Genomic DNA, 26,932 nt, shown 5'->3' on the forward strand with positions numbered 1-26,932 from the left:
GCTGTGAAAATATTAGGACACAATTTCAAGAAACAACATTTCAAGTCTGGATTTGTGGTATCCAAGTGTTATGGTCAGTTCCTGCAAGTCAAGTCATCAGATCGTTCATCGAGAGAAACAGACGTCGCAGGTGTTGATCAAGTCGTGCCAAACCTTTCTTGAGAAGGTAGGGTTGTGTGGTTATTCCTGGTATTGGCAGCTTCGCCAAAACGAAATGTCCCCCAACAGTAGTGTGTGTCTTCCCATGGAGTCATAGACAGAGACGCTTGATTCTTACAATAGCGATCTGCATGCTCGAATGTTTGTGGTGATACTGATAATTATGAAACGTAACAGATGTCATCAGGCTGTACATGGACACATTATTTCGCTTAGTACAAAAAGATCACTTGTCCGATAAGTTCTTCTGTTAACGATGACTACAATTTCTATTATTCTATTCACAGACAAATCAACAACCGAGCTCTTTAATCAGCACTGAAGGATTAACTATGAACACCAGAAAACTATCTGCATCCTCTTGAGATTGTGAACTACATTACGCCGTCTAAGGCTGTGACCAAACTCGCTAGGTCAATTTTGGTCATGCATACTTCATTACTCGCCCAATCCAGAGACACTGTGACTCAGGGCTTCATCCTGTTTGTGATTACGTACTCATTCAAAACGGACGATCTCACACATTATTTGCCTTGAGTGAGTGAGTATGGATTTACGGTGCTTCTAGCAATATCCCAGCAATATCACGGCGGGGGACACCAGAAATGGGCTTCACACATTGTACCCATGTCGGGAATCGAACCCGGTTCTTCGGCGGGACGACTGAACGCTTTAACCACTAGGCTACCCGACCGCCCTAGGGCATGGATACGAACATAGCAATAGGCTTATCCTTCTTTGTTCGTGCTGATTACTTTGTTCTCATTACTGTCCAATTGTTTGTTAGTCGGACATAAGCAAAGTGACGTCAACGTGACGTAAATGCCTGCCCGTGTGTTTCACAAAGTCATTAAGCTGGAGAAATTCTCAACACACACACACATCTGTGGCCCATATATAGGACAAATCACTTTAAACAGTAGATATTTCAAACATGAAGTTATGTACATGTAAGTGCAATAATCTTGAACGCGAGGTAAAAATCCCATTTCACCCCAATGTGTGTGTGTGCGTGTGTGTGTGTGTGTGTGTGTGTGTGTGTGTGTGTGTGTGTGTGTGTGTTTGTACTAGTCCTGACTAATATCAGTTTTAAAGTGCTAGCCCATTGAGATACCATGATGCAGTGTAACATAGATACCACACTCAGACACTGCATACCGACTCCTAACCAAGCAGTCCTTGTTTTATCCACTAAATGTCAAGTGCCAAGCAGGGTACAAACAAGTACCAAATGTTACAAATGCGTCTTTTGGTGTGACACATGCACATGTCTGCAATTCCAATAACCACAACTACTGTTTATTTGTCAACCACCAAGTTACATTTTTTAAAATATACGCCTTCGCAATTCAATTAACTTTAACTTTAACAATTAACGAGATACTTAAATCAGTTTCGCTCTGGGGGATTCACACGAGCTCATGCTGAGTCATGTTCGCATGGAAGGGAAAACCATTTCTGGCAACAAACTCATCAATAAATGTAATTTAGTGTGGGCAGGTTCTACAACCCCCATAAAAAGAAATCATGATATTTTCTGATTTACTATCACAGAGCCACTTTGATCTTCTTCGTGGTGTAGTGCTCGTTAATAACCAGCTCTGTATGTCACCTAATCGTATTGCCCTGCCCACTACTTTACATCGGCGTGGCCTTCACGTGTCGCTATTGAAGAACGTGCATAAGAGTCTTGTAGGGTGCTCTCCGTGATGTGCTGATTTAATGTGATTGGATATTTGATGACTGAGGTTGTGGCCCAGTGATCGAGGGTTATGACATATCTGTACGGATTATTTGACCTATTTTCGTTGTGTTCAAGGTTATCTGGATTATTTTCCTGACTACTTAGAGAGTCAGCAGTGCAGAGTGATTTGGGTTTTACGCCGCTTTTAGCAATATTCCAGCATAATCACGTCGGGGACACTAGAACTAGTCTTCACTCATTGTACACATGTGAAGAATCGAACCCGGCCCTTTAGGATGACAAGCAAACCCTTGAACCAGTAGGTATTGTTATTGTTGTTGTTTCCAATGTCTAGACTTGGGCAGAAAATGAGCACCAGACTGTGGAACATCGTCTCCATTTAACAGTGAAGGACGTTATTGACTGTGTTTCGATTACTAACGCTTGATGTGTTTTCTTCGTTCATTTGATTTGTGCTATATTAAATGTTTGTTGTGCACCACCACGAAACATCATGATAGTAGCTATCACTGCTTGAGAATATTTGTATTTTTTATATCCACTATTTTGCTTTATACGACTTCGACACATCTTGGGTTTCTACATGTCTTAATGCCATGTTTACACCACTCAGTGGGTGAATACAGAGAAACACACCCTGGTATATGCCAAACCTGGTTCGATACGTTGGAGAAGCAATTTCCGTGACAGGCCCCAGGAGCCATAACAGAGTATGTGTTGAACAAATGGACGTGTCTGAATAAAGGTAATCTCTAGCCTCAACTGTGACAAGGGTCACTCGTGATGAAGTGAGCATCAGGTCCTAGACTCATACAACATTCGTCGTATAGAGTAACGAGGGGGAACGTAGTACATCAAATTACCTGACATTGGGACCACCTCAATCGTACTTCTTAATGCTATCCCATGCTGTGATCTTTGCCTGACGTTTTCACAACTCATTGGCACTTACTTTCTTAATGAAAACTATGTGAGTAAAAGGTACCGCCGGCAGAGAAGGATATGCTTACCCGTTTCAAAAATAGCTTGATGTAATCGCTGATTTTCAATAATCAAATCATGTAATGGTCATCACCATTTTGCCTTTTACGCCCTATGGAATCTGTTTCGGCAAGTATTCGAGGCTGATTATTCTCTGTGCTTGACCATATAAAATTTACACTTGACTACCATCTACCATCTGACTTATATCTGTGTAAACTGTTCTTATGGACAAATATAACGAAATAAATAGAAGCATAGACGATTCTGACAATTATGTGGATGACTGCTGATATGAAACATGTTTATTGAAGTTTGTTATGGTACTTTCTATCTGTTCCTTTAGTTCTTATCATAAGAATGTGTATGTAAAAATTGTGCATACAATATATTTTATACAATATCACTTTTCACTGGCCGCCATCATGTAGCTTAAGTATTACTTTGTGCAAACAAACAAACAAACAAAACTCAAAATTCCTTACTCGTAAAAAATTCCAACTACAAATATGCCCAGTCTTTTATTTTCTACAACGTTTCTTCAAGATTGTAAATTTTTCATCAGTCACTGATTATTTTGTTTATTTTATGAACTTGGATGATTGATTTCTATCTTACATTCACTGGAGAATGAAAGTCGCCAATGTTGGTGTCGTTCCCAAAATATTTAATCATAGGTTCCACACACATGAAACACATGAGTGGGACAAATATTCTTGCCACCTTGAGATTTGGATAAGGTTACAGCTGATAATCCTATTGTCCCAAAGACGTTATGGCGAATTGTACATACGAAGGAATAGTAATAATATTGATTGATATCTGTAGACATGAAAACCCTGGATTTAACACTTGATCTACTTTGGGGAATCAAACTATTAGTATACGTATGTTCGTCGTATATAAATCGCCTTGAAGTTAAATGTGATGGAAACTGCTACGATGAATATATTCATATTTAACTTTTGTGTATATATAATATTTGGAAAGTGGGATTTGAATGACTTGAGAACGCCTGCCAATTCGCCCGAGCCTAGTCTCACATCGAATTGTTTATCAATATCATTTTGATTGAAATGAATGTAATAAAAGTTACACCTAAACATACATCAATCGTGAAAATGCCGGATTCTCAGGCTGCATATGAATCGCATTCAAATCAGATCTTTAACACGATACGATTCCTCTCTGCCTGAGGGTCTGGGGATATCTCCAAAGATTGAATTGTTTGTCAATATCATTTTGATTTGAAATGAAAGTAAAAAAAGTTACACCTAAAAATACATTAATAATGAAAATGACAGATTCTCATGCTGCATAATATTGCATTCAAAGCAGATCTTTAACATGATACGATTCCTCTCTGCGTGAGGGTCTGAGGATATCTCCAAAGAAGATGGCATCAGATTAACCCAGCGCAAATTTTCACTGCACCATCTAACTGATTGATGCGTAGGTTGGTGTACACATCAGAGAAATATTAAGATTTTCAATGGGATTGGCTGCATATGAAACTTTAGAAAGTAGCACCGCGACTAATCTCATGCCACCACTTCATGTTATGAGTGTACCATGTAACCCAATACCGAAATACTCATCAGGATCATCTGGTGTATGTTCATCCTGTATGTTAGCGCAGTTGTCTGTGTTTCAACAAAAGGACGTCACTGAAGTCTCTCTGTTGCCTGTATGTATGGTGTGCCAACTTGATTGTAAATCTCATAACTCATCACTGCAAGTATGAGTTACTTTGCAGCCCTAGAATATTTCCTAGTGGCGTCCAGACGCTGTATACACAATTGAACAATTCTAGCAGAAGCAGCAGTCGGTGTAACCAATCATTGGCTAGTGGCTTTCCTGGCACGTTGACAAAACCTAGTTGATATCCGTTAAAGAAAGCAAAAAAATATACTAAATTAACGCGATTTAACAATCCTCACATACATATGCATACATGACCTCGTGGTAAGAGGAGGCGACTGAATGGACCGTGTGTACCGTGTGGTCAGAATAAGTTGATTATATATTATCAACTCTGCAAAAGTTTGAGAAACAACAAAACTAATGTCAACGCGCATGTGTTGACGGGGAAATTAGCTCAGATTGAAGACGAAGAATACGTTGAGTCCAAACTTTTTTTAGTCGGCAATAAAACAAAATACAATTAGAAATATGTCGAGCGGAGATTCCAACTCAACAAGTACAAGTGAAGTCCAGCAAGCAGGCGTATCCTACTCGCGGCTGTACATACAGGTGCTGTCGGAATACCAGACTGACTAACAGTAAAGATGAAAACATATATATACACTATAGGACAACAATAGATAGACAATGAAACAATGGCGTTGCCCTTGACATGGGGCTTATGGATGTGGTTACAGACACGGCCCGGGGAAAATGGATTAAGGCTATAAATGTCATAATGTGAAATGCTGTGTTAGACAATGGTTCAACTGACCGCCGTTACGCATGGATTACATCATGTTAAAATAGTTCAGATTTCCTAAACGATACTGTACAAAAAGGGTTGTTGTTCAGAAGCTACAATTCTTTAACATCACGTTGTCCAGAGTGCAGTTAAGTCACTCTGTGACACTAATAAAACATATCTTAAGTTTTGAAACTCTAAGCAGTTAATTAAACATGACTTTAGAAACAAACTGAATCGTAAGGAGATTTGATCCCCCAATGTACATGTAGGTGACACAGAATAATAGGCCATTAAATGTTTCAAGGTGCTGCTTTAACCGATTCGGTGGATAATGACGGTAATCCAAGCCAAGCGTATACAAAGGACACTGCCAATGAGGAAACAACATGGATTTTCACGTTACACCTGTGATTAGCTGTATCAGAGGAAAACAACAGGCTACACCATCACTGATATTTTAGCTGGAGGCCCAGTCGCATTATTTGGTTTGGTTATATTATCCAATTTGTCAGAGGTTTATATCCAACCTTCCTTTTAGCTCCTTATTTTGTGTTACTTTGGCTTACTAGGAGTTATTTATTACGATGCTTTTCAGCTTGACTCCCCCTGTATCACTGTGGGGAACACACACCAAGGAAGGTGGTGGGTATTGGTTTGTCACTGTGAAATATCTAACAATATCACACATGGGGGGAATTTAACCTGGGCCGTCGGAGTGACGAGAGAACAGGATTAACGAAAAATAATACTTGGTTCCAGACAAAACTGGAAAAAGAATTGTTGTAAGGGTCTAACCCAAAATACTAAACTCTACTCCAGGACCAGGAAATTGACTGTAAAACATTTCAAAACTTTCCACTTCCTTTAAATTTCACAGATTAAAAAAAGTTTGTGTTTTGAAGTGTTGATCGAAGTAGAGATCCTATCTGTAACAAACTTCGCAGTCTACACCCAACCCCCCTCCGGCTGGTCCCTTGAAGACGAAGTTTTATAAAGAGAGAAAATCTGTTGAGATCTGATCCTTTTTTCTTCAGTATGCACAGTGAAGTCCTGACTATTGGTAGCATTAAACTTCACAACACACATATTTAATGTTCCTTGTTCTCATGACTGTTGATCAAATTAAATATTTTTCTGCAGACATGAGAGATGCTCGATGACGAGATTAAAATCTCCCCCTTGGCAAACTGCGACGATTCATTTACCCTCCAAGAAGGATGGTGCCACTGCCAGCAGACTTGTGGCTACAGCAGCTATTTGTCCAACCATCGCCATCGGTCCTTTCTCCAGAAGTATCTCTGTGTCTGTGTTGAGTGATTATATTAACATGTTGGGTTGTATTTGGATTTGGTGTTTGACTCCATTTTGGAAAATCAACGCAAGCTTTAAAGGCTACGCTGGGATAAACTGTATTTTTGTGTTCATCTTTTTAATGACGTCACAGTGCGTACAACATAATAATTACAAAGTATGTTTGTATACCTATTTTCTGCGAGTCTGATTGGATGAGATGGAAATGTGACAGTCACCAAACAGGCTACCGTTCAGTCGCGCGGTAACCTTGATTTGCTCATTTGTTCATGAAGATCGGACAGAAAAACATAACAGTGCTACATGTATGTTTAATAAACGTTTCAGGGTTTTTGATACGTTTTTATTTGTTACGAGTGATTGAGGCGGGTTTTAAGACGCTATAATCTGCGGTTTTATACACCAAGAATAGTATGGTTTTAGACTGTCTAGGGCAATGCTCATAATGTCACTTGATTATCTGGTCCACACTCGAGTATTTCCAGTCCGCTGTCATAGAGTTGGAATATTGATTAGCGCGGCGTTAAACATCAAACAAACAAACAAACAAACTGACCCCACTGAATCCCCATAGGCTGTCATTAGTCAGCTCCAATCAAACATTTATAGTGTTTGGCAGATGCATGAGGACGACTTCATTCATTCAGAATAACACGGTTTAAGTGCGGACTATAAGTGTTACTCTTGTGATCACGGGCACCAGCTGTTGAAACAGATAAGGGCGATACAAGCTTACTTTAGAACCACAAGCGAACATGTGCTTATCACACGTCATAGGCACAAGAAATCGCTCAGTTTGCAGAACAGTCCACAGGTGTACTGTGGCGTTTGTTACAACATTTCTTCCAAAGCACCGTCTCCGTTTTTTAATGGATATTGCTTTTGCCCGGAGAGCGGAACATTCCATCTATTGTTGGCCTACATGGACTGAAGACAAATCACACGAAATAACATGCCCTTGAGTGTAGTCTCTGTCCGAGAAGACCGGGATGGAAAGTGTGACATGTGTGAATGTGTACGTGGTATTTTGAAAATTGAATTTGAGTGGACAGTGATACATTTACGGGCGTAATGGTTGCACGTGATAATCGTAATACCTTGATATAAAATTTCCCTGCTTCTTAAAACAATAATCATATGTTCAACATCTTAAGTCAGATGACTTTAAAGTTCGCTAGTGGAGACAAATAATGTTTCTGTGAAATGACCCTTGAAAACCAATTTGTGTCATGGCATCATTATCTATAAGTATTATGATCGACTCTTCCAAACCGATAACCCTCAAAGTAACGCCGTATCATATCTCGTGGGAGACATCTCTCTGATTGTAGCACTAAACCGCTCACACACAGAACCCTGCCTCTTTTCCATCGTGTTTCATAGAGAGGAATGTGTTCATTCAGGCCAACAACATAGCAAGCCATATTCGTCGTTTAGCACCATTATATAGCATCAGAATAACTGCCATAGACTGTCTGCCACAATTGTGTTCCGTGGAGTTTGTGTTTTCCGGACATCAGACACGATTGGACACCATGCGTGTTTTGTCCGATATTGGGATGAAGATGATGTTATGGAGATGTCTAGACAGATGCTATCATTTGGCAAGGAGATATGTCACTACAAGTAGCAGTATCTCTGAGCTCTTATAGATTGTTTGGAATTGGTAAAGGTTGATTCTGATAGTATGTCCGTGGTCTATTAGACAAGATGTATGTACCCTCATCCTAATACCCCTTAGACCCACATACACAGTAACTTACACAGCAAAAAAAGTGTAGGTTTCCGTCTTCCGGAAACCTTCCGGAAACCTTCCGGATACCTTCCCATTTTGGATCCGGCCCGGATACCTTCCGGAAACCTTCCGGAAACCTTCCAAAAAAAATGTCAAAATTTGGGGGGTGCATTTTGTTCACTTAAGTGTGAAACACATAAAAAAATTAACTTGAAAATACCAAGCAATTTGAAGGTTGTTGAAGGCATCTGGAAGGTTTCCGGAAGGTTTCCGGAAGGTATCCGGAAGGTATCCGGATGCAAATTTTCTTCATGACTTGCTTCTGGTAAATAATGTTAGCCTGTGCATTACAGGTACCTGTTGTAATATTCTGTGTTATTTTAATGGTAAATATCCTCCTAAAACATTTTTGGAGAAGAAAATTGTTCAATTTCATATTTTGTCCTTTTCGGATGTTAATGGTATTTAATGAACAAACATCAGTTCTTGTATAATGATATCCTTAAATTTCATGTCCAGACTTCCAGTTTGTACTGAGAAAAAGAAAAAGTTACAGGTACCTGTTGTAATATTCTGTGTTATTTTAATGGTAAATATCCTCCTCAAACTGAGATATGTGGGCATGCATTGTTCACAAGTTGTTTTGCGACATGGGTCCAATGTGTGAAGCTTTTTGCTGGTGTCCGCCACCATGATATTGTTGCAATATTGCTAAAAGTGGCAAAACAGCATTCTCACTCACAAAAAAATGGAAAGTCATTGGCTATGTGCTTTGGCATTTGGCCCTGGTGAGATTAACAGATTAGTTTGGAACGGTATCAGTACTTGTTATATCGGGACAGTGTAGTTTCATGGGAATATAAAACAGAATACAATTGTCCCAAATTGGTGCATAAGACTAATGGCATCCATAGAAAACACCTAAATAAAGTACAGAAAAAATATCAATGTCATTTGTCTACTAAGGTGGAACTACAACTTTTGTTAAGTATTTATAGTAGGAAAACATTCAGGGCATTAGTACATTTCATATTTGTTCAGCACCTATGTTATGGCTGATCAGTATTATATATCTTTATGCTAATGAAGCAAAACAAATCATGTTTTTGGAAAAAAATATTATTTATTGATTATATGGCATTTCATAGGTACATATCACAAATTGAAATTTGATCAAGCAAGAAGAGGAACTAGCATAAAGTAACCAGTGGTGTTTGCAAGGCCTTACAGAACAGACGCTTCAATGCCATTTTCTAAATAAACAAATTAGTCAAATCTCAGAAGAATTTTATTGAAGAAAAATATCTAAAGTCAATTATGTTTCTGCAGTAAACCACAAAAGTCATTCAGATTTGTATGGTCAGCATCGGTGTACACAACCTGGACATAGTCACAGTGCTTTGGCATAAATTCATTCAGACTTCATTAGTGTCATAATAAAACCACCTACAGTCACACTGATGTGGCATTATTCATTCAGAATCATCACTTTCTGAGGTGAATCTGTTGGTTGTTATCAGGAGTACTGTTCATCTTCCGGCGAGTCCCTTGTCTGAATTGTGTGAGCAAGATCTTCTTAAATGTAGCTGGTGTGAGATTGTGAAATCCAGGTACCTGAAACATTTCATAACATCTTTAGAAACTTGTTAGTCAAAAGTTATGAAACACACACATATTTACAAATGTTTAAAGTTGTTTTCTCAAACAGTGAGGTATTGACAATTTATCTTGCAACTGATATTTAACCAATCTTTGAACATGTAAATAAGCCATTGCAAACAGTAAAGTGTTCAGAAAATACAAAAATGTATCCGGTCTTCTAAAACAATACCACAAGGTTCACCTGAATTTTGGTTGAGTGTTTGCATTACATCAAAATGTAAGGAAGGGTAAACAAGACTATGAAAAACTAAGTTACATAGGTTCTTATACATAAATACATAAATGCAACTATTCATAATTATCAAAACACATGTCATGTAAGTGATCTCAAAATACAACATAATGAGCGAGTGAGTTGGTATAGTTTCATGCAGCTTGTTAGCAATATTCCAGCTATGGGCTTCACACATTGTACCCATGTGGTGAATTGAACCCGGGTTTCAGAGACTGTTTCACCCACTAGGCTACCCTTGCACACCAAATACAAAAGAAAGTATATTAGGAATTCAGACAATAGATATTCTCACCAAATTCATTAATTCATTAATGGAAGCTATATTGAAATTCAAATTTTGACAAATTAGGATGAGACTGTAGAAGCATTTATCTAAGTTATTATGGATATTAAATATCTACCGTTAATTGGTAGTCCATCATAGACAGTGATAAGAAATTCAACTGAAAAGTACAACCTGAACCATCAACTAAAAACTATGTATATTACATTAAAGGGGCCGGTCATGTATTACCGGTATGTTCTCATTCATTTTTGACACAACCCTCCCTGAAAGAAAATGCAAAGCACTTTATATTTTATTGTCCATTTTGTCAAAAGTCTCCCCTAGAGACTCTCACATTTTAGGGTGACCCTCCCTGTTTGTTCTGATCTGAATTCAAATATTCATGACTCATTATCATATTTTATCATTCATCCTATCTTTTTTGAAAATTAACTAAATAAAGATTAACTATAACATGCAAATCTGCCAAAATATTGGCCTGGCAAAGTTTAAATTAATCATAATTACTGTTATAAAGTTTTGGATCCATCGTCTGTTTCTAAATACAGTGAAACCCAACTTTGACTTGTGTGGCATTGTTGAATCATCTGCCCAATGTTCTTTATGCATTGATATGCATCTGCACAGAGTGGTCAAAGTCTGTGTCTGACACATAGTGTGCTACAAGGGAGACATCAGTTTGTGTCTAGCCAAACTGTCTGATAATCTCAAGGGCTGCCTTGGTAGCATCAAGGGATGTAGCTAATCCTAAATAAACATAAAACAAGTGACATCATCTCTTCTACAGAACACATGATCAAAGCCTGCCCCACCTTTGATGTTTATTACCTTGCTACTCTAAAAACAGCTAATTAGCAAAATGAACTCAATGTCAAATCATTGTGGACTAGGGATTAACAGGGCAATTAGTGTCGGGTGGGTATTAGTACTTGCAATTGTCTGTTAATTACTTAATTGAGTAGTGACGGCTTAGTCAGTTGTGCCTTTACAAATGTTATTCAACTTATCGAGTCAGTTTACTATGTACCATGCTTCTTGGGACCAAGGAAATGTATCTTGCTGGATAACAGTTTTTTTCTAATTTATCAGAGATCAGAAATAATAATAATGACGTTTTTGATGTGCATTTCTTTGTTGTGTTCACTAGGATGATGGTGATGGTGTTTGAATTATTAGACACTATTTATTCCAAAAGAGGAATAGGGTTGGTGAAGAGGCAAAGCTTATTTGAACAACATATATATTGATATACAGAAACTGTACAACAAACAGATTAACTGTATCTACAGTTGAAACTATCATGATGCAAATTTTCACTGAATCAAAGTCATATCTTTTCAAGACTCAGATCAGGTTGTAGTGATTGAAGGTCACATTAAACTTGCTAATTTCAAATCATTCATCCCACACTTATGATTTGGTTTGTTGTTTTATGCCGCACTCAAGCAATATTCCGGCTATATGTAAATAATCAAGTCTGGACCAGACAGTCCAGTGATTGACATCATGAGCATCGACCCACACAATTGGGATCAATGACATGCATCAACCAAGTCACCGAGCCTGATCGCAACCTGATGGCGTTAGTCAACTCTTTAGACGAGCATTGTCGCCCGTTACGGAAAGTATTGGGTTACAAATATCCCTTGTAAAACCTTTCAACATGTTCAAATGACACATCGAAAGGACATTGTGAAAAATTGCACCATGTTAGGATTCTTAAATACAGTTTCAGCTTGACATTGAGTACTTTAAACTTTAAAGTGAAAAATACATTCACAACAGTCGGTGAGTAAATTGGAGTAGGGGAATAATTTCGAAGGTAAACTTGTTTCAACGTTTAACAACTACATGCATTTGTGTTTGTATGAGACGATGTGTGTTTAATTCCATATATTTTACTTCAAAGCATGTTATCACAATAAATTGAGTCGGGTATCGGATAAGTTGGAGTAGAGGCTAATTTCTATTGTAAACCTGTTTTAACATTTCACAATTATTGGTCTTTGCAAGTTATCATTCCTAGTTTAAATTCATTTATTTTACCAAGGTAAAAAAAAAAATAAGGTGTCATTTTCGTCAAGTAATAATCGCCGTTTTCGCTTTCGGTGAGTATTTCGCCAGTCAGTGCTGTTTTGCTAAGGTGTCGTTTCAGCTATAACCCGCTTATTGCACATTATTAGTTTCAATTTATATTTATAATCATTTTAACCACTGTAATAAGTAAAAAAATGAAATAAAAGTATATAGAAAATAAACAAGCACTTGTTATAAAATGTGCATCCGCAGGCAATATTTATAAGATAATCCTGCATGTAGCTGTGGCCATCACACTGAAGATGCACTTCACTTCTTTTTCATATGTCCAAATTACAATGATTTAAGACAGAATATGTACTATTATGTTAAGGGATATGATCTAAATTCAATTCTATTAGGTAATCCTGAAAGGACGTCAAAAATAAACTTAGAAATTCTTAAATCAGTAGAAGACTACATTCAGCTATCCAATAGGTTTTGTGATTGTACATAGCATCTTAAATTTATAATACTATTCCTTGCCGTATATTGCAGTACACTATTACTACTAAAAATGCGACCTGACAGCGCCGACAACGTAGTTTCTATAATTAGAACATGTATATAATTGTATTCCTTGACTGTACTTTTGTCATATCATATTGTATTCTAATTCTGGAGCGGTATTCAAATAAGTTTTTGCTTGTTTACCCATCCAGTTCACATATAAATGTTTAAAACAATATTTAGTAAACAAATAATTTAAACTCATGCAACAACATAGCGTGTGAAGACGATAGACCACTGAAAAGAGCATATATATGCACATCCAATGACCCCTGACATCACAAGGCATTGTTTTGCCAGGGTGTCAGGCAACAGAATACTACGAATTACATCACAGGGTACTGTGACCTGTTTGAAAAGGTACTGTATTCTAAAGGTAGGCCCAAAATTCTAGACAATCCAGTGATTGATATTGTGAACATCAATCCACACTGTTAGATGGTCACTGTCAGATGCCATGAACCAGGTCACTGAGCCTGATCACCTGATCTATTAGGTTATCTCTTATGGGTGAGGCTAAAACGGCACCTCAGCAAAATGTCACTGATTTCTCCAACGAAAACAGCACCTTGATTTGGCAAAAAGGGCTACTAATTGTTGTCTGTTATCTGGAGAGACATGTTGATTCCTGGCCGAAATATATATAAATGAAATTTCTATAAAATTACTATTTATTTCCTACATACTAAAATAAATATGACATATATAGTATACCTGCTGTCCAGTTTCTTGACATTTTCGCCAGACTCAGGTTCAGCTTGACATTGAGCTAATCTGAGTAAAGCTACTTAAAACTTCAAAGCATGTGATCTTTCAATGATAAGTTTAGTTGCACCTCCCAATCAGAATCATGAGTAAATTTGAGCAGAGGCTAATTTCTAATGTAAACTATTTTTAGGTGACTAACATTTAACAATTATTTGTGTTTGCAAGTTTAATTGCATTTATTTTACTTCAAAGAAATCAAAGCATATTATATTTTCACAATAAGTTTAGTTGCATCTCCAAATCAGAGTCGGCAAGTAGATGCTAGTTTTTAATGTAAACCTTTTTGAAAATTTCTCAGTTATTTGTGTTTACAAGTGACCATGCAAGTTTAATTTCATGTATTCGGGCATATTCAGACCCAAGGTAAAAAAAAATAACAAGGTGCTGTTTTCACCAGGCAATAGTAGGCGAGGTACTATTTCCCTTTATAGTTTTACCCTCTCTTACAACTAGCATAGGTTGATGGGGACCAATTCCAACCCGGAATCCCCAAATGAGTGGGTATGGTTTTACGCTGTTTTTAGCAATACCACAGCAAGGGACACCTGACATAGACTTCACACATTGTACCCATGACAAGAATCGAACCTTGGTCTTCAGCACTTCAACCACTATGCTACCCACCGCCAAAATTCCCAACATGATAAAGTTGTTATCACGGTATTCTTCAACAAGTTCAAGTGAAAATATCCATACCTTTCAAATGTCTTATCTTCCACTTCACTATGTTCACTGTTGCAAAACTCCTGTCATTTAATTTGTTCTTGATTATTCACACCTGCAAAAGTAAGTTTAGTCGGTACGGTATGAACTAAAAAATGAGTCACTATAGAGTATCTAGATAAAGGAATACAAGTAAGCAAACATATTTCTACATCATATACATTAGCAAGGATTAACATAAATTAGGTAGATTGCTTATCCTACAAAAATTAAATCACACATTTACTAACATATATAACACAGAATAAGTGGCTTACAGAAGATAAATAACTTTAATACGTGATCAATATGTTTAACATATTCCTTACCTGAATCAGAGACCATATAACAGTCTATGTATTATGGTCTCTGTCTGAATATGTCACATCTTCAGCTCCCTGCAATCGAGGTTGTGAAACATTTCTGCTATAGGAATATTACATCCGCTGGGATATCCCTTGTCACACTGCCTGGCATGGTAGGCAAACGCATATTCCATACACCACATAGGTATACTTCCTAATACACACTGTCGAAATCCCCGCGGCTCCCAATATGGCCTGTATGAACTGTAATCGGCCAACCTCGTCTCTTTCCGTAACTGCTGCAGAAATGACCGCTCGTCATTCGTGACCAACTCGTGTTATTCCGGGACAAGCAAGTCTACCCATAATTCCCTGTATGGCCGAGGGCGCCATTTTGGAACACAATTGTAAACAAACACTCAAACCTCGTGTACTCGATGTACACCGTGATGCTTGATTGCGATATGCTTACCTCGTGTATGGATACATTGTTCTCAATCACCCGTAACTCGGAAATCCCGGTCGAAATCCACCTGAGCCATCCACAACGAGGACGTCAAGTATTTCGAAAACTCGATTGACAGCCGAAGGAAGGAAGAGCAGCTTGCAGATTCCAGGTATGTAGCAGGGCTTCGAGACATAATGTTCCATGATTTCTATACAGAGATCTTATGGAATGGATTGATTTAGATATTTTCCTGATCTCCATGTTACTACTGTAAACGTCAAGGGCCTTTTAGTTTTGTTGTTTTCGGAAACCCTTTGTTATTATTATGATCAAGTGTTTGTTGTGACATGGTATTTCTATTTGGGCTTGCATAAGAGCTACAGTTGCAGGACTTTTAAGGGTCGTGTCCTTATTCTCAACATAACGCTGGGATTTGATGATGAGGGTTAGTTACCAAGGGTATAAATCTGGCAAAGTGCATGTCAAACAAAACGTGGCATTCAATTCCAATCATGTGTTGCCACCTGAACCACCTGAAAGTGAGATATGGATTACAATGAATAATGACAGATTATCAATCTTTAACAAATTCACACTGAAACATTGAAAGGATAAAGACAAGTTAGTTGTTTTCTGTTTCAGCATGTTCAGGGTTTGTGGGGAGGTTCACAGACATCCTCAGGGAGGATACCAAGTATTGAGTGAGTATTTTAGTTTGTGATAAATACAAACTACATGTATTCATCATGGTATATTTCAATGTAATGTGAAACATCACACTCACAATAGTCCAGCTCTGTGATGACAGCCTGTAAATAATTGAACATGGACCAGGCAATCTAGTGATTGTTATTTTCAGCAAAGATCCATGCCCTCAGAGTATGATGACAACCTAGTCTGACCACTCAATTCATTAGTTGATTAGTGTTTGCAGCGGTAGAAACTAACACTTTCAGTCCACTAGTCCTAAAATGATAGCATATAGCAAAACCTTTAAAATGTCAAAATGACTAGTGCCAATTTCTAACCCTGGTGTTTGGATGTTGTGTTTGTGTGTGTATGTATGAGTGTATTTAGGTTGGTTTGTTGTTTAACGCCGCACTCAGCTGTATGATGGCGGTCTGTAAATAATCGAGTCTGGACCAGACAACCCAGTGATTCATATCATGAGCATCGAGCCACGGAATTTAGATCAATGACATGCATCAACCAAGTCAGAGTCTGACCACCCGATCCCGTTAGTCACCTTTTACGACAAGCACAATGGCCTTTTACGGCAAGCATGGGTTGCTGAAGACCTAGTCTACCCCGGAATCTTCACGGGTCGAGTGTATTTAACTTAAATCATGAATCCTATACTTGTTTCTCTGTGCTTTTACAATGTAACCCAAATTTTCTCGGGAATAATAAAGTATTCTCTTATTTATATCATTTCTGAACAAAGTGTCATATCAAGGTTAGATCTCTGTCAAAACAGTGCCATGGAAAAGCCAAACAAATAGCCTAGAAATAAAAGTAAATACTGCATTGCATTAATCTGCATTTCAAGAAAATGTGGCAATAATTCATGGAATGATATTCAACATGGTGAGGATCTCTCTGCATTGTCGAACAAGTTATTTCCTATGTAATGTATGTGTTGAATGACCCTGACTTTGTTGTCAAAATATTGTTTTAACATTTGTTAAATATGGGGATAAATGTCATCTCTGAATGTTTGACATGAATTATTATGATTAGGGTAGTTCTAAGTCGGAATCACAACCGGGGTCTTTTCATTTGAATCAAATGTACAACATGTACAGTTTGGACATTTTTGTGATGTGAATGCTACTTATGTTTGTAGAATGTCCGGATGAATAAAAGAGACAGTCATCCGTGCAGCATCAATGCAAAGAAAGACCATAGAAGAGCAACAGTGAGTGGTAAATATTTTGAAATTATTCTGTTTGGTTCATATGGTTATTTTGCAAATATGTCTTCAGTTTGTTCCTTATCGCTGTAGGCACGGATGTCCTATTATCTAAGGCACTACAATTTTCTGTGCAGAGTTGCATCTCTTGGGCTTAGCAGAAACCTATAGTCATGGGTTCAAATCCTGGTTCTTCCCGATTATGTTGCTAGGTTTGTCAGCATTATACACATACTCGTGGGATTCATCAAAGACCTGCATCACTTAGGACTTTCTTCCCACATCAAACTAACATGCGGTGATATATCTGGAATACTGTTCAAAGCAGTGTTAAAGCCAAATCATTTATTTAACACTGCATCCAGCAATAGTTTGGCTATGTGACAAGGATTGTGAATATATATTTTTCCATGTTGATGAGTTGAAACAATCACTAAATGACATCTCTTAAAAAGATTCCCAGCATTCCAAGCCTAATTAATAGATAAGGTTGTGATTGAGTAGGCTCATTGATCACATGTAATCATACCACAGTGATGTGGGATATTGTCCATAATAGTTATCATCGGTTTGTCTGGACCGAGTTCATAACATTAGTCACTGGTTTGTCTGGTTGAGATTTGAGATGTGATTATCTTAAATGTTTAGCATATAGACTCACATATGACAACTTAAGTGATTTTGCTGCCTTCTATCTGTAAGTACATGTGGCAACAATTCTTTTTGATTGCTAAAATCTTTTTACATAATGCTGCAGAAACTGAAGTCCTGCTTGAGATCCCTGGATGAGTACTCCAGGTTGACAGTCTGGAAGGACCAGACAAGGGAGTCCTAAACAGAGGCTGCACCCCTTCAGATATCAGAGGTGATTTGCAGACAGCGACGATGAGGGTCCTGTTATTTCAATGGAGGCCGACCGAGAAATAGTATGCCAAATGGTACTGGGACACACAAAGGCTGGTCTGGCTAATGTGAGAAGACCAACCAATGCCAAGCTGGAGTGGAATTCTTCCAGGACATTCAGGAAATTCTTGTAAACACTTGAAAGGAATGATAAATTGGACTTATTGTCTTTAAATGTGGACCCAAACACCAAATGGAAAGTTCACAATTCTACTAACACAATGCAGCAGAGACTGAGTCTAACTGGTATCCCCTCATCCTGGTTCCTGTTCATCCATGGCAATATAGAAAGAAAAGGAGGATTGAGGGAAAGTAAGTCATCTGAACTGGTGAACATAATCCGTAGGTACTGTCAAGCGAACAGTTATCACACTCTGTTATGAGTATTGAAGAATAGGATGAAATTGCATACTGCATCAGGAACCATCATGTGAACACTGTTCAATGTGCGATATACTATAGGCATATGAATAAAAGAAATTGATAATTTGATTGTTGCTTATGTTTCATTTGCCAGCTGTGTAAATGGGGATGTTTCATGATTTTGCCTCAGTTTAATAGCCACACTTATCTTATGAAACCATGCATTGCTTGGGCATCTCAAGATAAATAACACATGTTTCCTTTGCTCTGAAAATGTCTGATGACACATTGATCTGTTATGTCAAAGGTTAAAGTCACAACCAGACAAAAAGTTTGTTTGTGGTCTAACTCTTCCTTTGGGCAGGGGTCGAAGTTGGAAAAAGGTCGTGTGTGATCTATATATACTACATTTTCCCTTAAATTGCCTTTTCTACAGAAGTCTTAGTAACTCTTATACATATACTGGTTACATTACTTCCATATTTTGGTCAATGATATGTTGAATTCTACCAAAGGACTGCATATTTGGTTTATGTGCTGGATAGCTCTTTGAAATGTTTTTGAAATATTTATCACTGATATTGAAGGTCAAATTCACACTCAGAAGTGATAACTCATGAGGGGTTGAAGTGTAAGATCAAGGAAACAGTGAAGGGGTCATTCATAAAGTATTTCTGCAATTATAACTAAAATGCCTATTTCTGGAGATATTTGTGAAGTATTAAGCACATCGTTGTTATATTATTTGAATACACATATATGTGCAGTGGTTACAACTCCAGTGTCAAATTAACTGTCAATCCCTTTTAATAAAATAATTCACAGTAACTGAGGAAGAGCTTACTGTAGTACCATAAAACTAGGGTGAGGCAAATGTCAATGAAGTTAGTATTTTGGATATAACAAGTACATGTACCGTTACAAATAGTCTTATTATCATCTCACTAGGACCAAAGGCCCAAGTGAGCACATTGTCAATGACTTTTTCTTTTTCTCAGTACAAACTGGAAGTCTGGACATGAAATTTAAGGATATCATTATACAAGAACTGATGTTTGTTCATTAAATACCATTAACATCTGAAAAGGACAAAATATGAAATTGAACAATTTTCTTCTCCAAAAATGTTTTAGGAGGATATTTACCATTAAAATAACACAGAATATTACAACAGGTACCTGTAATGCACAGGCTAACATTATTTACCAGAAGCAAGTCATGAAGAAAATTTGCATCCGGATACCTTCCGGATACCTTCCGGAAACCTTCCGGAAACCTTCCAGATGCCTTCAACAACCTTCAAATTGCTTGGTATTTTCAAGTTAATTTTTTTATGTGTTTCACACTTAAGTGAACAAAATGCACCCCCCAAATTTTGACATTTTTTTTGGAAGGTTTCCGGAAGGTTTCCGGAAGGTATCCGGGCCGGATCCAAAATGGGAAGGTATCCGGAAGGTTTCCGGAAGGTTTCCGGAAGACGGAAACCTACACTTTTTTTGCTGTGTTAGTTTAGTTTGGTTTGTTTTTGTTGTTGTTTCATGCGCACTCAACAATATTCATGCTATATGACGGTGGTCAGTAAAGAGACAAGTCTGAACGGGTCGGGTCTACACAGTAACTGAAGAATGTTGCTGAACCAGTTGTTATTTCAGAATTGCCTTAATCAGATGGAGGTATAAACCTACAATCGCGTTTTCACACCACCCTATAGAACTCAAAACATATTGAAGTCCATTCTTATAAATAATTACGTCAACAATAATAACTTCACAGATTCCTTTTTTAATTATTAACACAGAAACGGTAGATAACAACTGAAAATCAGAGATGTCGTTTTGCGCAATAATGTGAAGTCAATTCAAACCTAGTGTACAACTAGTGTAAGCATTTATCTTATCATGAGACTGAACACACGAAAACATAATGTGCATATAAATAGGCCACATAGAAGACAGCGACTGATTGGAAATATAACTGGCATGCTGTTTCAATTTACAAATTAATAACAAATTGTGTTGCAAGTTGAACAGAAAATATGTCTAACAGTGTATTCTTGATGCATATGTACTGGCAGCTCAGACCCGTTGGAATTCAACGAAAGAATATAGGTCCCCAGCAGCCTAGTATGCTTGTCTTGGGTGGCGACTAAGTAAATCGGAGCTTGGTGAAATTGAGCAATGAAAGAATTATGAAAACACAAAACAGAAAAGATGTAATATTTCCGCGCATAACATGCTGTCATCTTGTCACATATTAATACTTTATGTAAAACTGCTTATTCTTTTGCACTCTTTTGTACCACAGCTGGTGGTTTGGAGAGAATTGACTGTTACTGTTTCTAGAGACAGGGTTGATTGCATGTCATCTGATCCAAATGACAGGAACGCTATTTATACAGACCGCCATCATGTGGCTGGAATATAGCTGAGTGTGGCGTGAAGAAAGAAACAAACTAGCATCACAGCGGTACATTGTCCGACGAATTCAAATTGGAATGCGTTCAATTTGTATTGATCAGTGTAGGTGAGAAGCCATTCCAATGGAAAAATGTATTACTAATTTTCTTTAATATTTCGGGTCACTCACTCCGTATCCTGAATGTGTGATTGCTTCTCGACAAAGTAGCGGCGAATGATACATAGATCATGTAGAAAGGTGAAAGATTAATTCTATTTTTGAATTTCGAATCTTCAACACTGAATGCCAGAAATATATTTATATCTATTGATCATTAAAACCTCGCCAACTTGTCCATCTCCTGATAGATCATATAGTTTTCGTTGTATCGGGGTGGTGCGGTAGCCCCTTGATTAAAGTGTTCGCTCCTCACGCAGAAGGCCCGGGTTTGATTCCACACATGGGGACAATATCAGTATCGTTCTTACGCCGCTTTTAGCAATCGGCGGGGGACACCAGAAATGGGTTTCATACATTGTTCCCATGTGAAGAATCGAACCCAGGCCTTTGGAGTGACGTGCGAGTGCTTTAACCACATTGCTACCCCACCGCCCCTTGAATCATTAGACATATCACCAGTACATTTACATATCACTAGCACTGTTTTTAATGATGATTTAAACAGAGTATATTTTTCAATCTACTATTTTGGTGATGTGGAAACGTCTAGTAGGTGAAATGTATCTGTGTGTGAATTATGTTTAACGCCGCTTCGAAAAGTATTTTAATAAGCTTCAGGTTGGAGGAAACCCGAATTCATGTAGGTCTTAGACGTTTACCTGTATGGTGTAAAATCCATGAGCACAGGTGTGGTGCTGTCAACCTTGAAACATAATCATCGCGATTCGAACTCCCGATCCTCGGTTTCTGGCATGCCTAAGAGAGACAATTCTGCAAACCTAATTGTGTTGCTTTAGGTGGCTTGGTCCCCCTGAACTGTATGAGATTCCTACTAATGTCGTAAGGGTAATCATATATCATTTAAATCGAGACATGTTTCCAATACTTTATATTTAAAATGGAATTTATCAATTTCTGTATGATGGAATATCAAATGGGAACTTTAAAATTGTATCATGAAAACGAAATCGTGAAAGGGAAAGGGAAAAGGTTTTCACCTTGAGATCGTCTGTTTTCGTTCAAATAAGAACGGCCACAACATTCAAATTTACTTCGCTAACATTTTGAATGTATGGTTTTATTTATTCCACTAAACTCAAAACAGTCTCCTTGCAGGTTCTTTACCATAATATACACATATCTATTCGAATGACTTCACTTTGTGACAGCAGAGGATAGCCTTAAGACAAAATTATTATATTCTCATAACCATGAGGGTGAAAATATTCCTTGTGGGGCGCTTCGTCATAAGTGTCAGTTATTAATACAATAACGTTGTAGATGCGTGGGCGGCAGTGCCAATGGGAAAAGGAGACACGTACAAGACAAAGTAGATACAATGTACGTACCGTAGTCAATAGACGGTGTTCATGCCTTTCTTGAAGGAAGATATATATAACATGAATGATGTTTTTGATGTGCAAAGAAGAGTCATAATGTAGGAATGTATATGGCAACAGAGAACATATAGTGCCAAGCACCGTTTCGATGAAAATCTGTAAATAGTACATGTGCTTCAATGGCTCATAAACATTAGCCGAAAAGAACTTGGTATTAGTTACATATCAAATGATCCCACATATAATAACCGAGCAAGAATTCTGCACAAACCACTCATCATTACTACCAACCTTATCTTTTCTTACTGGATTCCAAAGCTCCATAGAACTTCATAGAAAGAGAATTTCTCAGAAAAAAACCCAAGTTCAGTTAGGTCGAAACGTTTTTGTTTTTCAATTTCATGAACCGCTACCCAATACGACAAACGTGAGGAAACACTTCATCCATGGGGCATTTGGCTAAGAAGTTTACCTTAAGCTTATATTAGGGCAAATGTCGACGCCTTGTGGCGACTATGGTCTTGAAAAACAGGTTTCCTTTGAACACAGTTTGGGGGGAACAATCAAGTAGGATTAGGCATGGGTTCAGGAAGGATGTGCTTCACAAATGGCGAACACATTATAAGCCCTTCTTGTTCCATATAAAAACTGACACCCAACAAGTGGACAATCAATGAACTTGAGAACTGGATGCAGGCACCAAGTAGTTACCAAAGTTAAATGTAGAACTTGATCAGAAACCATATAAGTCTGGCCTGATGCAAACAGCATCGTTTATCATACATCGATAAGGGTTGGCTCTTTTTGCAGCATTTATATAGTTTGAAATGAAGATAAATACATGCACAAAGCGTGTTTATTTCTTCAAGAAATCAAAAATCACATGCACGTTTGCTGAAATAGTATGGCGTCATTTCTGTTTAAAACAATGTTGATGTGTTAGTATTGGAACAGATGGGATATTTTCTCCTCTACAGTTGCAAAACATGTCTTCTTGGCCAACGACATGAAGACATAGGAAACAATGCCATTAAACGAGGCATTGGCACTAACTAAGATGAATGCATCTGAACGGAGGATTTATAAACATGTTTGGTCTGAAGATTAACCTTGAACAGGGGCAGCCGCTGTCTCGTTGTCGTCGTTGGTTTGTGTGACATATCTATCTTCATACATTCAAAACAATTTGCCAAAAATGAAAATAGGTGTTATCTGAAGTTCTCAGAGAAATCAATATGTGAAATGCTGTTCCTCCTTATTGATAACATCTACGTGAATTTAGGGGATAAGTACCTTTAGGCACCTCTGTGCTCTCCTTGCTGATCTGCTTCTTTATGCGTGTGAATTGAAAATTATGTTCGAATCAGCAAAATCAAAACAAGCAATGTTGCTAATAAGTATAACTTAAAGTATATCGATGATCTGATATCGTTCAATATGGTCAAATAGCAATTCCCTTCTACTCATTGAACAACCTGTGAATAGCCTCGTCTTTTTGATATTTAAATCTATCTATACGTATTCAGTGACAAAAGGGGTGAATTTAACTTTCCAATGTTCAACATTCCCTTTATATTGAGCAGTATTCCAGCAGCTCCAAACTCTGGTGTCCACATTTCACAACTTTTGAGATACAAACAAACATACACTTTCCGTAAAGATTTAAAAAGCATACACATGAATCGAAGGCTTGGATGATAGCTGTCTACACGATCTTTATGTGCAGAGATACATAGGGGGCACAGACGACGTCGCTGTGCAGAGTTGCCTCCCTTTGTTGTGCCAGAATGAAATGATCAGGGGTTCGAATAACATTCGTCATGATTCTGATGCTTGCTTTGCTGTAAACGTCTCAGACCTTCTTTACGTCTGCTCCCCTCTTGCATTATACTGTCACGTCCTGTTTTCACAGAAATGTATACTGTTTAAAGTGACGCTAAACACTCAGTATCTTGTCCTATATATGTGCCATAGATACACTCGTTGGGTTAACAAAAGACTCCGCAATGTAGCGGGATCAGACAAAAATCAACTACATTGTTCATGTTGGGGCTCTCAACTCGGACTATTAAACCAGCGTGTACTTTTACAGATAACAGTTAACTTTAATGAGGTATTTTGTTTCAAAGGGATGAATATATTTCTCACTGAGGTTTCATCTAACTAGATTGTTATCTTCAAAAGTCAACGTTATCAGAATGTTTTAGAAAGATCATGTACATCTTGTGTCTCAAGCAATAATTTTTAAGTCTCTAATCGAAGTACACGTTGAACTAAACTTATATGTCTTTACATTGTAAATAACGATTATTCTACCAACATCCTGGAATACTGTTCACATCGGTGTTAAACCCAACTCACTTTCATGAGGTTTAATATCGCGTTAATTTTATAGTGCTAGCCCAATGAGATACCATGCCACATGTTAACATGGATACCCCACGCAGACACAGTATACTGACTCCGAGCCCACCAGCCCTTGTTTTAACAACAACGTCTTTTGGTATGACACGTAGGGGATCCCCTGACCTTCCGCTCTCCGGGCGGATGCTCTACCGCGGAGGCTGTCTCAAGAACATGACGTGGGATTTTGAGATAAGCTGATCTATTCCTAGCTTATCGATATTTATGAGGATGCTGACTGGAACATAGTTACGATGTTCATTGTGATAGTCACGTGAACACGTGAAACTAGTGAATCCATTACCAAAATGGATTCTTTCCAGTCCTGGCCGAAATAACCAATGGCATTTAGGTCAGCCGGGTGCATTTTGCATCATGATTTATGTAGTCGTGTGGTTACTATAGCAATACAGGTGACGCGAAATGAGGTTTAACGTCGCGTTCAAGATTATTGCAAAACAGGCTGGGACGTCAGTTTTCCATATTTGGTTTTACATATGGATAATGGCCCTGTCTTTACATCAAGAGAGTTTAGTATGTTTACTTCTAAGTAGAAAATTAGATGCAGTTTTGCTCCAGTTTTCTAGACCTCAAAATAATCCAGTGGAAACAGCAGTGTGTGAGATCGTGGGACACAGTGTTGCCAGAAATTGTATTAGCACATAATTCGCTGTCAAATCGCACGGATTTCGCTCCGTATTTTTTTTTTCTTTATTTCACATACTGAAGAGGCCACAGGCCTATAGTACAAGTTGAAGAATATACAGTTTTATACAATTTATGTACATATCTCACCAGATCACCTCACGTCATTCCACCTCGCATTTCAACGCAGTCACATAATTTCGCACATTCAGTACAATACCATGCCCTGTAATTTCATAATTTCTATATTACCATATCACATCTTGTTATATCATACAACATATTCTATAACATCATATCATATTGTATCATTATTATAAGATCATATTATATAGTATTATTTCATATAAAATTATCATAACATACTATACATACCATCGTACCATATATCACAACTATATTGTATCACATTTCAACATGTCATATCACACAACACATTAGCAATGTCATAGCTTTTCCCATCTTATCTTATCATATCATACCATATAATGCCATGTCATTCCATGCCAATTTATTTCATATCAATCAATCAATATTTATTCAACACTGGAAGACCGCAAGCCATATAATATGTACACTAAAAAAACAGTATTTACACAATTTCTATAATACACATAATATATTGCATCATATCCCCTCATGCATCATATCACACCACATCACTTCATATCATTTTGTTATGTCTGGTTGAAACAGTTTGGGTCATCAGTTGGTGTCAGACGTTGGTTCTTCTGTGGGTGAGGAGATGGATGGCTGTGTCGAATCTCTTACGTCATCTACCTTCCATCGTCAAGAGTTTCAAGGATGTTTAATGTTGGTGATCGTGTTGTTGTGAAAATATTAGGACACAATTTCAAGAAACGTGTTAGCAAGACGCGTTTTCCGATTTCCATTGATTGAGTCTGGTTGTTGTATTGTCAAGTAAAGGTCTTTGTTCCCCTGTGTTGCATGTCATGTGGGCCTGATACCTTACAATAGCAATTTGCTACCTCGAATGTTTGTAGGTATACTTTTTCTTATTAACAGATGTCATCAGGCTGCACATGTATGATTTATTCAATGATTCCTCTCCAGTGCATGGACACATTATTTCGCTTAGTACAAAAAGTTAACATGTAAGATAAGTTCTTCTGTTAACGATGCTACAGTTTCTATTATTCTATTCACAGACAAATCAACAACCGAGCTCTTTAATCAACACTGAAGGATTAACTCTGAACACCAGAAAACTATCTGCATCCTCTTGAGATTGTGAACTACATTACGCCGTCTAAGGCTGTGACCAAGCTCGCTTGGTCAATTTTGGTCATGAATACTTCATTACTCGCCCAATCCAGATACACTGTGACTCAGGGCTTCATCCTGTTGGTGATTACGTACTCATTCAAAACGGACGATCTCACACATTACTTGCCTTGAGAAACGTACGTATTCCTTGAGGGCATGGGTAGGAGCATAGCAATAGGGTTTATCCA

At 37.8% G+C, this 26,932-nt stretch overlaps 2 long non-coding RNA genes across 2 annotated transcripts; one reads left to right on the plus strand and one right to left on the minus strand.

The window, feature by feature from the left end:
- Positions 1 to 9,455: 9,455 nt before the first annotated feature.
- On the minus strand, positions 9,456 to 15,353 carry LOC139475057 (uncharacterized). The gene is made up of 3 exons (XR_011654008.1): positions 14,891 to 15,353; positions 14,556 to 14,637; positions 9,456 to 9,936 (listed from the first exon to the last, which is right to left on the minus strand). It is a non-coding gene; the product is annotated as an uncharacterized lncRNA (long non-coding RNA).
- A 177-nt stretch (positions 15,354 to 15,530) lies between these two features.
- On the plus strand, positions 15,531 to 18,351 carry LOC139475720 (uncharacterized). Its single transcript, XR_011654017.1, has 3 exons — positions 15,531 to 16,015; positions 17,161 to 17,239; positions 17,984 to 18,351. It is a non-coding gene; the product is annotated as an uncharacterized lncRNA (long non-coding RNA).
- Positions 18,352 to 26,932: the final 8,581 nt, after the last annotated feature.

Source organism: Haliotis cracherodii, unplaced genomic scaffold (assembly GCF_022045235.1).
Source record: "Haliotis cracherodii isolate W230 unplaced genomic scaffold, xgHalCrac1.p SCAF_3, whole genome shotgun sequence".
Lineage (NCBI taxonomy): Eukaryota > Metazoa > Mollusca > Gastropoda > Lepetellida > Haliotidae > Haliotis > Haliotis cracherodii.